The following is a 14,992-nucleotide window of genomic DNA, read 5'->3' as shown; positions in this document are numbered from 1 at the left end:
ATGCCCCACCTGGGTCTCACTTGGACACGCTTGTGTGCGCCAGGTCGCCTGTGCTATAGCTTGTACCTGTGTTTGGTGGTTCCTGAGCTCTTGTACCATGCCCAAAAGAATGAGGATACACAGCAGGACACTGAAGGGTGGAGAGGGAGAAGAATTTTATTGAGCAATGAAAATAGCTGTCAGTGGAGAGGGGATATGGGATGGGGGAGGAATGGTGCCCTCACCCAAAGGTGGGTGGTGGGCAAGTTCTTCCTGTGTTGCTGAGTCTGGGGCCTTTTATGAAATCAGAATGGGGAATGTGTGCTGATTGGTTTGTGAGTATGCAGAAAAGGTTAAAGTGAAGACACCACTCAAAGGAGGGCGTGATAGCATAGAAAAATCAATTAGGAAAGAGTAGGTATATGTAAAATAGGTGAAGGGTAAGCACAAATCAGAGGAAAGCACAACAAACAGGAAGACAAGTTCTCAATCCAGTCAGAGGATTTAACTTGTTGCTTGGCTTTTAGGCTTTTTACTGTCTTTGACTTGGAGGTGGCATTTCACCGGGGACCTGCCCCTATCTGCCTAGTCATTTGGCTGCCTCCTGCCACTCTCAAAATGAAGACTATTAATGAGACTTCCTCTATAGAGTCATTGTAAGGATTATATAAAGTTATGTATTTGGAAAAGTGCTTTGACAATTCTGGAAAATTGCAAAGTGTCAATATCAGTCTTTAAATGATATTTTCTTTTACCACTTAGCACTACTGTATTCTCTCATGAAGAAATTATGTATTAACTTGAGCAGAAACCCTATGGTTATGTTAATCTGTGGTTTCTTGGCTTCAACTCTTCTCTTGAGTTTTGCTTATCATCTAAAAGCCTTTTGTAAGGTTCTTAAGACATGAGGTTGTCTTTGAGAAGGATTGTGGCAGAGAAAGAACGCATTTCACTCACTAATAGCCCTGAGTTCACCTGCTGGGAGCCATCTGTCAACCTGCAGGCACATACAGAGATTTCACTGAAGAGGCATTTGGCTGAACACAGGGGACAGAGCACTAGGCTATTTTTGAGGTCAACGTGAGCATTCAGATTCCAGCTGTGGTCTATAGAAACTGGAATTCAGCTGACTGATGATGTTTTTTGCCTGAGCTCCACACCCTCTGACATTCCTGATTGTGGATAATTTGGAAAGGCGTGCATTTAGGAAAGAGGACCACAACAGAGAGAGGGAAATACAGGCTGTGCTACAGTCATCTGACCAGAAAAATGAAATTCTGACAAATCTACTTTTAGCATGAAAAGCTAAAAGCTCTAGAAGCAGAGGGAGTTCATCAGCTCACTGGAGTCTTGCAGAAGAGTTTACAATTAAGGGTGATCTCCAGCTGATTTTAGTTCTTCATCTTTTGCTGCATGTTGTTCAAGAGGCAATGCATGATCACTTAATTAGCACAGTGGGGACTAAGCTGGCACCCTCCCCTCCCCCTTCTGTGATGCTAATGTGAAATATCTTTTCTTCCTACCCAAATTATTTTCTTAAAAGTGGCAGCCAACATTTTATTACTAAAGTGATTGCTTGTAATAACCCATTTTAAAAAGTGAGTAACTCTTAATTGAGTGAGAATATTACTTACTGGCTCAGAAAATATATCAACATAAAAGCAAGCCTTGAAATATATCTCAATCTACAATGTTATCACTCCCAAGTGTTCTGGAAATTCTATAACCATATTCCTGAATGCATAATACAATAATTCTCACATCAATAATCTTGGAAATACACATGATGATATATCATTAAGATTTTACCAAAGAAAGGCGGGGGACTTGGCATAGAGATTGCTGGAAACAAAAACAAAGAAGAAGTTGCCTCCCTATAAATAGGAGGCAAAGGAAGAATAGATCAATCATCTATTGGGGATTTCTTTTAAGATGTTTCCCCATTCTTCCGTTATTCAGTCACTGGCCATGCAATTCCCCACCCTTTGTGCTCTTTTCAGAAGGATGTTCTATTATTATGTTGTATTTAATTGGCTTAGATTTAAGTAAATAGGCACCACTGAGATGAGGGGCAGTCGGAATGGAGGAAGGAGGAGTGCAGAAATCAACACAGGAGGAGGGGCACAATGAGACAGAAAATGCAGAGTGGGGAGGACACTAGAGAACCTGGACATTGCACGGTATTGAAAAGCTTTCATCTAAAGTTCCTAGTAGCCACTTAATGTCTATAATTAAGCCACATGTGTCTGATTTATACAAAAACATAAAAATAAGATTAAAGCCTGGGCTTAAAAACACAGCAAGTGAGCCAATGAGGTTGCAAATATTCCAGCTGCTCTAATTATTGTTGTTCCAAAGGAATGCGAGGGCTGTTGACTCCTTGCTTGGGTTACCCTGGGCTCGTCTGGGACTACATCAGTTACCTCTGGTATCTGCAGGCACAAAAGTTTGCTTCAGAGGTAGGTTTCAACCTCACACTGTTAGAATGTTTTTTAGAGCTATGTTAAGCCAATGAATAGTTGACAGACTTTAAAATGTTTTATCTTTTAAAATTGTGGCTTTGAATAACTACACTACAATAAAAAAAAAATCCCATTCTGAGTCTTTTGAGTGGTCTAATTCCAAGACTCCAATGTAGAGCTGTTCTCCACTACCCCCACTGAGCTCCTTGATCCATGTAGGGCCTTCCCAAAACTGCAAAGTCAGCAACCTGCACTGTGGGCTTCCCCTAGCAACTAGTGACTTGCACGATTTCACCTTTAGCAGGGGCTTTGGCGCTAAGGAAGATTTTGGAGGCACTTTCTTAATGAAGGACTACAGATCCTATAGAGTTTAGTGAGTTTTGTTTTCTTTTGTTTATGATTTTATTTTTGCCATTTCACATTCATTCTATTTCCTAATGTTAATTTCAAACAGAGAGTCATTCAGCTAAAAGAAAACCAAACAGAGAGTCATTCAGCTAAAAGAAAACAGATTAAAACAAACAACAACAACAACAAAAAAACACGTTAAGAGACTGGAAGCCATTTGTGGCTTTCTCCTTGCCTCATGTTTTGGGTGGTTCTATCTAGTTAGCATAAACAGAATATGCGTTCCCTATGCCCAGCAAGTCTACTTCAAGTTCTTAAAGTACTCTCACTGATTGTGTGGAGACCAAGTGATGTGCACAGCGGGGGTAAGAGAACCTGATCTAATAGAAGGTAATCTTAGCAATAGTCTCTGAGAATTTATTACAGTAGCAAGCAGCCATGAATAGGCCATGTTTCATTAGATCCTGATATAACTTTGAAATAACACTAAAACCAGGAATACAGATTTCTATTGTGTTAATAAGAAAACATAATGCCACTGCTAAACCAAAAGATAAGATCCTTAATTATCCAAAGGAAGCTATAGCATTCTATGTCCTTAAATAAGATTTCCTGTAAAACTTGTTTTAATGCTATGTTTCTATGTCATAGAGAAGTTGATGCATGACCAAAAGAGACATTTGCCATTCATTTCCCAAAATATTTTCAAATATTGATCAGCTATAGCATCACCTAAAAGTCTTGAAATAATGTATTTAATAGCTCTCTCATTCGTTTAATATATTACTTGCTATAGCTGCCGACTGAATGGCACTTTTCAATAGCATCATAAGAAATATTATTTCTGCTGTTATATGGCAGCTGACAAACTCAGTTACAACAGGCCCAGAAAAAAACTCTGGCTACCAGTTTCCTGAAGAGTTGGTTTTTAGCATTACATAAAGGAACGATCTTTTCTCTTAAATAATTTGAATTAAAATCTTTTTTTCATAAAGAAATAAACTGTGAAGATATTTTAGAAGAAATCAATTTTATTGTGATAAAGCCACCTTAAAAGTCAAATTAAATTTTTTTAACCCCTGACTTCATTACTGAAATGCAAACATTTCAAAATTGTAACTAGAAACTAGAAATAAACAAATAATTAGAAAACTTGTATCTTTTCACTCTCAAAATATTTTATGAATAGACCATATTATATTGGCAAAGAGCTCTTTTCTAGTAAAGGCCTATAAAATAGAGTTGATTTCAGAATTTGTTTTTAAATTTAATAGTTTTATTATTAATGCCCAATAAAGGTGCTGCATGAAATGAAATGCAATTCATGTGACAAAGCGCACACATATCACAGAGCCGTCTCTCTCGGGTAAAATGCTTATTAAAGCTCATGTCTTAAAGCAACCTAACAGACCTGTCTTTTTCCACTCCTTTAATGAGTTACATGGAGCTTTATTTATTTATTTATTTTTGGTAGTGACACATGCTAATAGGTTTTAGGGTTACTTTACATACTGTAATATTTTGCTTTTTCTTTATATTCCCTGCTTGTTAAATTGTAACAACTTGGAGCAAATTTTCTCATTTTCACACTCTTCCTGCCGGTGAAGTGTTACCTCTGAGCGCTTCTTTTAGAAAGTGTCAGACAGTTGTGCTTGGCAAGAGAGGCTCATGTGTTATACTTTGTTCTTTATAAATCTTTAACTTTGTTGATGATCAACTTTGTCGATGGGTTTCAGTGGATGTTGACTGACACTGTTATAAACTCATATAACTCCACTCTCTAAAAGAAGCTTTCTTTTTCTAGATACTTCTTACAGTAGGGAACTAGTAGTAGGTAACCTATAGCAGTTACAGCAAGAGGTTTTATGACAGAATATAAACAAAGTCAGATCTCTATGTGGCAAGTTATTTAATTTCATTGGTCCATAATTCATCTTTAAATTGTAAATTATATTACATATATTTTTTTCAGTGTGTATTACATGGTACTATTATTATATAACTCAATGAATTGGATACATTTGTTTTTTCAAAACACTGAACACAGAAAGAATGTTGTTATTTACTATGTTACCTTTCCAAACATGTGCTGACACCAAAATCACCTAGGATCCTGGTTAAAAATCCAGAGTTCTGAGTTCTGTTCCAGGAATTCTGATTCTAAACGTCTGTAGTGGGTCCAGGAATCTACCTTCCTCACAAGTACTCAATATAATCCCTGAGTATGATCTGAGGTCCATAATTTAAAAAAAGAGAATATTGTTTTCAAGATATTAGCTTACGTAATAGCTGTTAGTTTAAATATTTGGTGTCATGTGTAACTGTATAGGTTTCAACTTCTGTAAGTAGTATAAAAAGTGACCAAATATGTTTTCCTGGTAACTTATAGATTATTTTCCACTCTCAAAAATCCTAGTTTTTAACATTTTTGTGTAATAGATTCTTTGTAGAATTTAATGAAAGCTTTGGATTCACGCCCATGCAGGCATGACCTTTATTTTTTACAACAGCTTTACATTATTTTTACAAAAGCTTCCTGGGTCCCATTCATATAGTGCCTGGGAGGAATGGCTCTCAAGCCAAAAGCACTTAGGCTAGAGAAATAGGCATTAGCTAATTGGAATTTAGATAACGGTTTCTGTACCTTTAGAATTTACAGGTCTAAAACATGTTTATTGTATAATGGAAAAATGTGACCTTTCTATATTTATTATAATACTTCTCAAGTAGCCATGATTGCTTATTCTGTAGGATAATTGGAAAGAATAGTTCTTTACAAAATTGAATTGGAGAATTCTAATAAGGAGGCTGTTTATCCTGTGAAAATAACACAAGTTTTTACTTTTGATAACAAGTTATTTGATAAACACATAAAAGAAAACTTGAAATGCCACAGATTCTACCACAAGTTTTGGCAGAAAAGATATGTATCATCCAGCAAATTTTGCCTTTCTTAACACAGCTAAGCCCTGGGAGGGGGGAAAAAAAAGTAAAAAGAATGCACATTTTCTTTTTGCTTGCATTATCTCTAGGATTAAAATACTTCAGTGGTCCAATACTCCTCAGAAAGTTGAGTAAAACCCTTCCCTTGTCCTGGAAGATTTGGCATCATTTAACCTTACTTTCCAGCCTCATTCCACACCTGCTTCCCCTACCCTCTCCTCTCCTGTTGCATTGCCTCTGTCATTTCCCCTATAAGCCATGCTCCTATAGCCAGGGCATTTGCATGTGCTCTTGCTCTGCTTGGAATGCTCTTCTCTACCCTTTTTACTTAGGTAATTATTGCTTCTCCATAGATCACAGCTAAAATATACTCCTTGACAAGGTCAGTTCCCCAGTCTCTTCTTTATAGCTCTTGCCATGGTTCTAATTTTGTGTTTATTTATATGATTATTTAATAAAAGCTTATTTCCAATTAAACTGTGAACCTCATGAGGACATGAACCATAATTATTTTTGTTTATTCAGATCATAAACACTTAGTGCTCCATAAGTATTTATTATGCATATGAAAGAATGAGTAGGAAAGTGCATGAATGTAAGTGTTGTACCAACCCAGCATCTAAAATAATAAGAAATGCAATAACTATGTAAGTCTAGGAATACCACTTTGGGACACAATCTGACATGTATTAAAGGAAGATACCGGACTAAATAGCCACTGGGTTTCCTTTCCCTTTAAAAAAGAATCAATGACTCAGCAACTTAAATGTCCATCAACTGATTAATGAATTAATAAAATCTGGCATATCCATTCAATGGAATATTATTATTCCATAAAAAGCAGTGAAGTATGATAAATGGATGAACACTGAAAATGTGATGCTAAGTGAAAGAAGCCTTCTACAAAAGACCACCTATTGTATTACTCATATGAAATGTCCAGGAAAAGGGACAAATCCACAGAGAGGAGATTAGAGGTTGTCCAGGATAGAGGTGAGGCAGAAATTGAGTGACTGCTGATGGGTTTCCACTGGGGGCAATAAAAATCTTCCAAAATTAGACAGTGGATATGCTTGCATAATTCTGTTAATATACTAAAAATCACTGAACTGTTTAATTTAAAGGAGTGAATTTTTATAGGTGAATTATATATCACTCAATATAGCTGTTATTTTCAAACAAAATTAATGGCCCAATGATGTATGTTAATTCATGATTCTGATAGAAAAATCAAAAATTAATTTAGTGAATATTAATTTTTGGAAATTTCAGACTTTTTCAGAATTTTAAGCCTGAGCAATGGGAAAAACATTCCTTTATATAACAAAATATTCAGAATGAATATACATTTGTTATTATATATTAGGCATTAAATTACACCTCATCTACTTAGATCTTGCTAAAAAATCCATGAAACACCCTTCCTGATTTCAAGAAGCTTATATATAATCAAATCTGGGATGGTAATTAACACAAAGTATAAGGTAAGAGCACAGAAGAAAAAGTATGTGTCAGGGGCTACATGAATTAAAGAATATATTACATTCAATTTTAATTATTCTAGAGAGCATGGTATTTAATATGAGTTTTGTTAAGTTACACATAATTTAGGCAAGCAGGAGATGAGGGGCAAAAGAAGAAACTGAGGAAAGAGCAGATGCAAAGGGACAATGAGAACTACAGGTTGTTGGTGCATAACAGAGAACAGTGGGAGATAGAAATGGAAATGTATGTAGGGGTCAATAACAGAGGGGTTAAAATCCTAATTGGAGGAATGCATATTTATTTCTGCATTCAGAAGAATTTCTTGGAGGTTTTAGGCTAAGATATAATTAGTTGTGTTTTACAAAGATTAATCTAGAATTGAAGTGGATGGCCTCGTCAAATATGTGGAACAAGAATCCCAATAGTTTTGGGATAGACCAATGACAGAGTGGCAGGATGAGGAAAAGTCAGTAAAAACAATACAATTCAACATTGCAGAATCAAATAAAAATAGATTTCCCAGTCTGGGCAACAAAGCAAGATCCCATCTCTACAAAAAAATTAGAAATTAGCCAGAAGGATACTTGAGCTTAGGAATTCAAGGTCGCAGTGAGCTATGACTGTGCCACTGCATGCTAGCCTGGGTGACAGAGCAAGATACTGTCTCCATTAAAAAAAAAAAAAAAAAAAGATTTCAAGGAGAAATGGGTAGCCACTAATAATATCCTCTTATACATGTGTACAGTATTTAATCTTTGTATCAGGCTTCTGATGTTTCCTAACTTGCCTAAGGACTCACAGTCAGTGGTACACAGTAGAGTCAAGAGTGAAATCAAGTTTTTACATTCTTTCCACTGCATCATTACTGTGGCAAAGAGAGGTCATTCAACATAAAAAGTAAAAGGTAACTGTCCCATTTTTAAATAAGATGATTACAGGAGATCTCTCAGAAAACATTTCCAGCATATAATAGAGTGAAAAAGAAATCTAGCAAAATGCTAAGGAAAGAGTGTGACAGAAAAGATATGAGACAATAAATTGAATGGATATGTTAGAGGAGTTTGACTAGCAAAAGGAAGAAGAAGGTGGTAGTTAGAAATATTAGCAGAATTAAGCAACAAACTTTTAGACTGGGGCTTTCAGAATAAGGACTCTAGAGTAAAAGGGGTACCCCACCAGAGAGGATCCAGCAACAGTGCACACCAGTGGGGTAGGCAGCCACATGGTACTAATATTCAGGCTGGGCCCAGTGGCTCATGCCTGTAATCCCAGCACTTTGGGAGGTCAAGGTGGGTGGAACACTTGAGGTCAGGAGTTTGAGATCAGCCTGGCCAACATGGTAAAATCCCATCTCTACTAAAAACACAAAAATAAGCCAGGTATGGTGGTGGGTGCCTGTAATGCCAGCTACCTGGGAATCTGAGGCAGTAGGTTTGCTTGAACCCGGGAGGCAGAGGTTGCAATGAGCTGAGATTGTGCTACTGCACTCCAGCCTGGGCAACAAAGTGAGCCTCCGTCTCAAACAAACAAACAAAACATTAATTTGAAGACATCTGAGAGGGAGGGAATAGTTTACCATCTTTCAAAATCTGTTTGGGATGAACTGACCCTTGGCTCAAATTTTATATTATCTCTTGACTAATTCATCTTGGTCTGCAGTCAGTGGACCAGTTGTTTCTCCCAGTATTTCAGTCTATGTTTCTTTAAGTACTGAAAGAAATAAACTTTAAACATTCAAAACATCTTCAACTTTGGAAAATGTTTTAAATGTTCAATAGTATCCAATGGTTATATGGTTCCTAACTGTATTTGAAAGCAGAATGCCACCAACTCGGAAATGTACCTGGAACATGTACATCATAACAGAGAAACATGTTGGTGAGTAGATGAGTTTTGGGGTCATTACCTTATTATACTAACTGGTAAATGCTATTTGTTTTTCTCATCATTAACAATAAAACAATTTCAAAATACATTTACAGTTAATAAATATTTCTGCTGAAGATTAACAGGAACACAACAGAAAATGATATATTTAATATTATTAATGCTATTCACTTACTGTGAAGTCACCTAAAATACAGATATCAAACATTTACCACCTGTTACTTGAGTTAGCTTTTGACTTTCTGCTGTTATTGTTCCTTTAAATGAAAATTTAATTGTGCAGTTACTTAGCTCCAAGCAGGGCTCATATATGCAAAATAAAATGATTCATAAACATTATCTCAACCAGCAAGTGTGATAATTATTTATTGCATTCAAAATAATACCATTGCAGGGTGTGGTGGCTCACGCCTGTAATGCCAGCACTTTGGGAGGCTGAGGCAGGTGGATCACCTGAGATCAGGAGTTCGAGACCTGCCTGACTAACACGGTGAAACCCCGTCTCTACTAAAAATACCAAAAAATTAGCCAGGTGTAGTGGTGGGCACCTATAATCCCAGCTACTTGGGAGGCTGAGGCAGGAGAATCGCTTGAACCCAGGAGGCAGAGGTTACAGTGAGCCGAGATCGTGTCATTGCACTCCAGCTTGGGCAACAGAGAGAGACTCTGTCTCAAAATAATGATAATAATAATAATAATAATGTCATCAAAACAAAAGAATGGATTGGTACAGATTTTTCTAAAGCTCTTTCAAATGTCCAATTTAATAGAGACAGATGTTAATTACCTAGTTTTTTACTAGACGTTGCCCACAGAATGAATCTACTCTATTTTTTAACCCCAATTCTGCACCCCCTCCTTTTTTTGAGACAAGGTTTACTCTATTGCCCAGTCTGGAGTGCAGTGGTGTGATCACAGCTCACTTCAGCTTCTACCTCCAGACTCAAGCTATCTTCCCACCTCGGCCTTCCAAAATGCTGGGATTACAGGTGCACCCCACAAGACCTACTTTCTCTACTCTTTCTTCACATGTTAATACCAAGAGGAAAAATCTTCCCTTTTATAGTGCCTAAAAATCTTCCCTTTTATAGTGCCTAAAAATTAAATAGTCTCACCTGGAAGTTTTTCATTTCTTTTATATTTTTACCCATAGACTCATATTTAGAAACAGTCTTCAAGTAACTTTCTGAAAGAGCCAGAAATAAAAAAAGACTGAACAATTTATTAAAGTCTTCTCTAGTGGTATCAGTCAAATGGATGCTCTCTTAAAGAAGAGGCTTGATATATGATTTTGAGTGAGGAAGATTATTTTACACATTTGAAAAATTTTTTTCTGCGGGGCCCCCTTATCATAATGTGAACATAATCACTCAAAAACTGACCATTTATAAGATGAGTATTTACATGAACATGCATCTATCTATCCAGTGGTTAACACTAACTTTTATCCTTTCTCAAAAGGTCAATGTCTTTCCTCTTGAGTTGATTTCCAGATGCTTGTCTGAAGATGCTAATATCTGACAACACAACACAAATGGGATACCACTCAACTGTTAATTTAAATTGCAAGTATAAGGCAATGGAAGAGAGGTACTCAAGTAATAGGCAAATCATGAGAACATGAAAATCTGGAATGGTTAGACTGGTTACCAGTGAAAAAGGGAAAACCACAAGGATAAGGGCACAATATTCACTTTAACAAATAATTATTTCTGTATCAAAATAGTTTTTTAAAATCTAGGAAAAACTGAATAGGTACTTAAATATTTTTACCTAAACAGCCTTTTAAAAAAAAACATTTATTTATTTATTTATTGTTATTATACTTTAAGTTCTAGGGTACATATGCACAATGTGCAGGTTTGTTACATATGTATACATGTGCCATGTTGGTGTGCTGCACCATTAACAACCCAAATATCCAATAATGATAGACTGGATTAAGAAAATGTGGCACATATACACCATGGAATACTATGCAGCCATAAAAAAGGATGAGTTCATGTCCTTTGTAGGGGCATGGATGAAGGTGGAAACCATCATTTTCAGCAAACTATCGCAAGGACAAAAAACCAAACATTTCATGTTCTCACTCATAGGTGGGAATTGAACAATGAGAACACTTGGACACAGGAACAGGAACATCACACACCAGGGCCAACGGCCATTTTAAGGAGCATGCTGAAAAAGCCAAATGTGGCATAGAAGATATTGAACTACATTCTGATAAAACTTGTAGGGAAGTCACTCTCAATAAAACCAAACAAACTCAATTAATTCCTTTTTCTTAGAATGAGCATATAGTTGCAATTATAATACAAACATTTCTATTCATAGTCATAATAACCTTATTTTTATAAGATCTAACTTTATTTTTTCAAACTAAACATTGCCTCAAACGTTCCTTCACTACGTTTTTAATAAAATTTGATCTGTGTTTGAGGAAGATTCACTTTAAATGTTTCCTTCTGTGACAACAATTATTACTAGATAATGAGGTTCTCTTGTACATATTTTCTGCCAAAAATCTAATTTTGAATAAATATATTTCCATAAGTGCTGTCTAAAAGTCACATAAAACTGTCTAAGATAGTGAAATGAGTCTCACTGAAATATGTTTGTTTAGAGGACTACTAATGAACAATAGCTAGAAGAAACTATTTTTAAAATTGTTTTCTAAAACATCCTAGTTACCTTTATATAAACATTTTTTCAGAGCTTATTTATTCACATTTGCATACACACACACATACCCTTTTAGTATATTTCTGCTGCACTAACTAAAACACAGTGGGAAATTACTATGTTTAAAATCTTCATCTCTTTGGTTACATATAATGTACCATAACCATCAGGCTTTGTTCAACAGCCTCTAAAGTTTTCAGCATTTTTATGGGGAAGCCATTAGAAGTGGGAGTTAATTTCAGTCTGCAGAAGTATTCTGTTTTGGAATTTGCCAACACCAACACTTTGTCTTTCCTGTCCGCTTATACAACATGCTTGGCAAACTATAATTATCAGTATTTTCCTTTATGGCAGGATAATTATTTGTTATTCTTGCTTAAGCAATAAAAGAACCTAACAGCATTCTCTGCACAAACAAAAAGCATGTGCGCAGGGGTTTGGGCCTGCCTATGTGTACAATTTGAAAAGACCTCCATAACTATTTTACGGAAATCCATTTGAAAGGCTTCGAAAATAAAGCAAGGTGGTTACACTTAAGAGGATCTCCCTTTTCTTAGTTCTAATTACATTTGAACTGCTGATGGTGGTACTAGAGAACAAACGTATCACCAACATGAATACTGGTAAGTTTCTTTAGACCAGAAGCAAAAACCTTTTTGCTACCATTTATGATTATGCAGCTAGGGCACTGAACACCCTGTGTTAAGGTCACTTTAGGGAACTAAAGAGCCAAACTACCAAATTAGCTCATCTGGATTAGTGCAGATTAAGACAAGGATTTATACAGCATTCTTGTTTCAAGGGTACTGGGTACAGACTTAATGAACACCTCAGTAACTGCTTGGAAAACTGAATTGAAGCTGTGATTAAATAAATGCAAACCTTCTAAAAATCTGTTCATCTCTCTTGGGCCCTATGCTAATCTATAAACTTCTTTTTGGCACCAATCCTTCTTACTGCTATAGAGATCCAGAGAATCTCACGGATAAATTAATGGAAACTGGTACAAACTGGTGAATACACACAGGATGCAAAACAAAATCCCCCAGGAGATGATGAGACCTGCTGCAGGTCAGCAAGGCAGAACCCTCAGCTAACTAGAATTTGTAATGTTCCTCCACACAATTACACATTCCTCTGACAAGCAAAAGTAGGACATTGTGGCTTTACCTTGGCATTATACAAACTTTTCTCATTTTTTCCCCTACCAGAGCACATACAGCCCTTAGATAGTTAGATCAACTTTGAAACCACTAAGAGCAATTGTGGTTTCTTTCCTCTGATGAAAAGATTGAAACTGTTACTAAAAAAGATGTCTTTCATAGCGTTGTATTCCAAAAATTGAGAGATATTCTGTCAAAAATGTGAAAAGTCATGGCTATTCTTTATGTGGCCAAGAAAGGAGGATATAAAAAGATGAGAAATCTCACACCTCACAGGGATTAAAGATTGGGAGTAACCCCTTCTTAGCTATTAACATCTACTGAGCAAAAGGAGCTGCCCACCAGCATGCAGAAAGCTTTGAAAATGCTTGCTTAAATGGTTACCCCGTGCCTGCTTACCTCTTCTACATATAAAAGGTAAATGGAACATCACTGGGGGCAGATTGTTCATGCACAATCCATTAATCCTTTGTGATGAGCTCCCTCCCTCTGAGGTTTCTACATCAAATGAGACAATGACTATGAAGGCACACTGAAAATGGTAAAGCTTTATCTGTGATTATCAATGAGTGTCACAGTTTTCTAAGGTATCTTTCGTGGGAAGCGTGGTAGGTAGAAAAAATAATAGCTGGGCCTACATATTTTTTTAGATTCCACAATGTAATTTAGTTCTAAATAAACCAAGGAGTTTCTTTTCCCCCTAAATTTGTTGGCTTCAGGTCAGTTTGGACAGGCAATCCTATTCACCCAACTATTCTTCTCTCCAAGCTTTAAGGGCAGTTTGACTCTGGATTGGAGCTAAATGAAACATGGCTGTGCAGAGTCAGCAATCCTCTTTCTTATGAATGCTTTAATCTCTTTTTGATATTTGTGGTTAATTGGTTTCTATTATAAATGGCTTCACTTCAAGCCACTGATTTATGAGCTTTAGATGCCTACCTGAGGGTCATTAGCCTTCCTCCTAGGACCACCAGAGACCGGCCGCCACCAAAGTATCTCTTTGAAGCCTAGCTCTTATTTCCAGATAACAGTACAAGCTCTGAAACCATTTTAAGATTTGGTAGAGAATTATAACGTGTAATATTGACTTAGAGAAGTGTCCCAAGGCCCACAGGCAGCTCTTCACATTTTCATCAACTCTGTTGGAGAGTTGGTCCAGTTTTGGCATGTTCAGAATCCGCTAGGGTTCTTAGAACCTGAATCTTCTTGGTCTCTTTCAGTCAGGAGAGCTGGCTCCTCTTCTTCTGAGTTCATCAAAATAGATTCACAGTGTGAATGTGTACTTTTTATTGGTAGTGGATATTAATTATCAAGATTAGTAACAGAAACTTAGAATGTATTTCTGGATTCATGTTCTTATTTACACCAGCTGTTCAAAGTCCTGGGATTCTAATCTATTGAGTTTACAGAAGGTTCAATCCTTCTGGCAGCTAAAAGAGGCCAAGGTGACTGCTAGCCTGCCTGAGGAGAAGCATGTGAAATCAAATGCAATTCACGATCAGCAGCACTTATTTTATGACTGGATGGGTAGCCAAGTATACTTTTGCATCCTTTGTGAATTCTAATCAAATACGTTTGAAGAGAAAAATCCTAATAGTTTTTACATTTGTCTTTAAAGCCAATTATATTTTTAACCTAAACAGTAAATTAACTCTTTCAACTGTTTTCTTTTTGACTGAGAATTGATTTGTTCCATTTGAGAGGAATATAAAAAGAATATGGATAGTTGAGTCTTGTTTGAGCTAAAAAACTAAGGCATATTGGTCAATTTCCTTTCCAAACTAGATAAAACTCAAAAGGTGACAAGCAGTTTAGAAAAATAACAATAACAGTGTTCGCTTGACTCAGGTGTGCATAAATTAGTTTGGGAGACTTCACACACATAATGTCTGTGCAAAGAGGGCTTTATTAAAACAGCTTGAAGCTTGGAAGAGTTCATGCATATCGCACAAGTAAACAGACTCCTTTCTTAAATGTCATTAAGTAGAGTCTTTTTGGCAATTTAATTTTATTTTGTAGATACAAAGGGTGAGACTTTAA

General features: G+C 36.4%; 1 protein-coding gene across 22 annotated transcripts in view; it reads right to left on the bottom strand.

Annotated features, from left to right (window-relative positions):
* MAP2 (microtubule associated protein 2) overlaps positions 1–14,992 on the bottom strand; it is a 306,179-nt gene that overhangs the window by 117,059 nt on the left and 174,128 nt on the right. The gene's annotated exons all lie outside the window — the stretch shown is intronic.

Source organism: Papio anubis, chromosome 10 (assembly GCF_008728515.1).
Source record: "Papio anubis isolate 15944 chromosome 10, Panubis1.0, whole genome shotgun sequence".
NCBI lineage: Eukaryota > Metazoa > Chordata > Mammalia > Primates > Cercopithecidae > Papio > Papio anubis.
The sequence above is the reverse complement of the archived record's forward strand: the minus strand, read 5'-3'. Positions and strand labels throughout refer to the sequence as shown.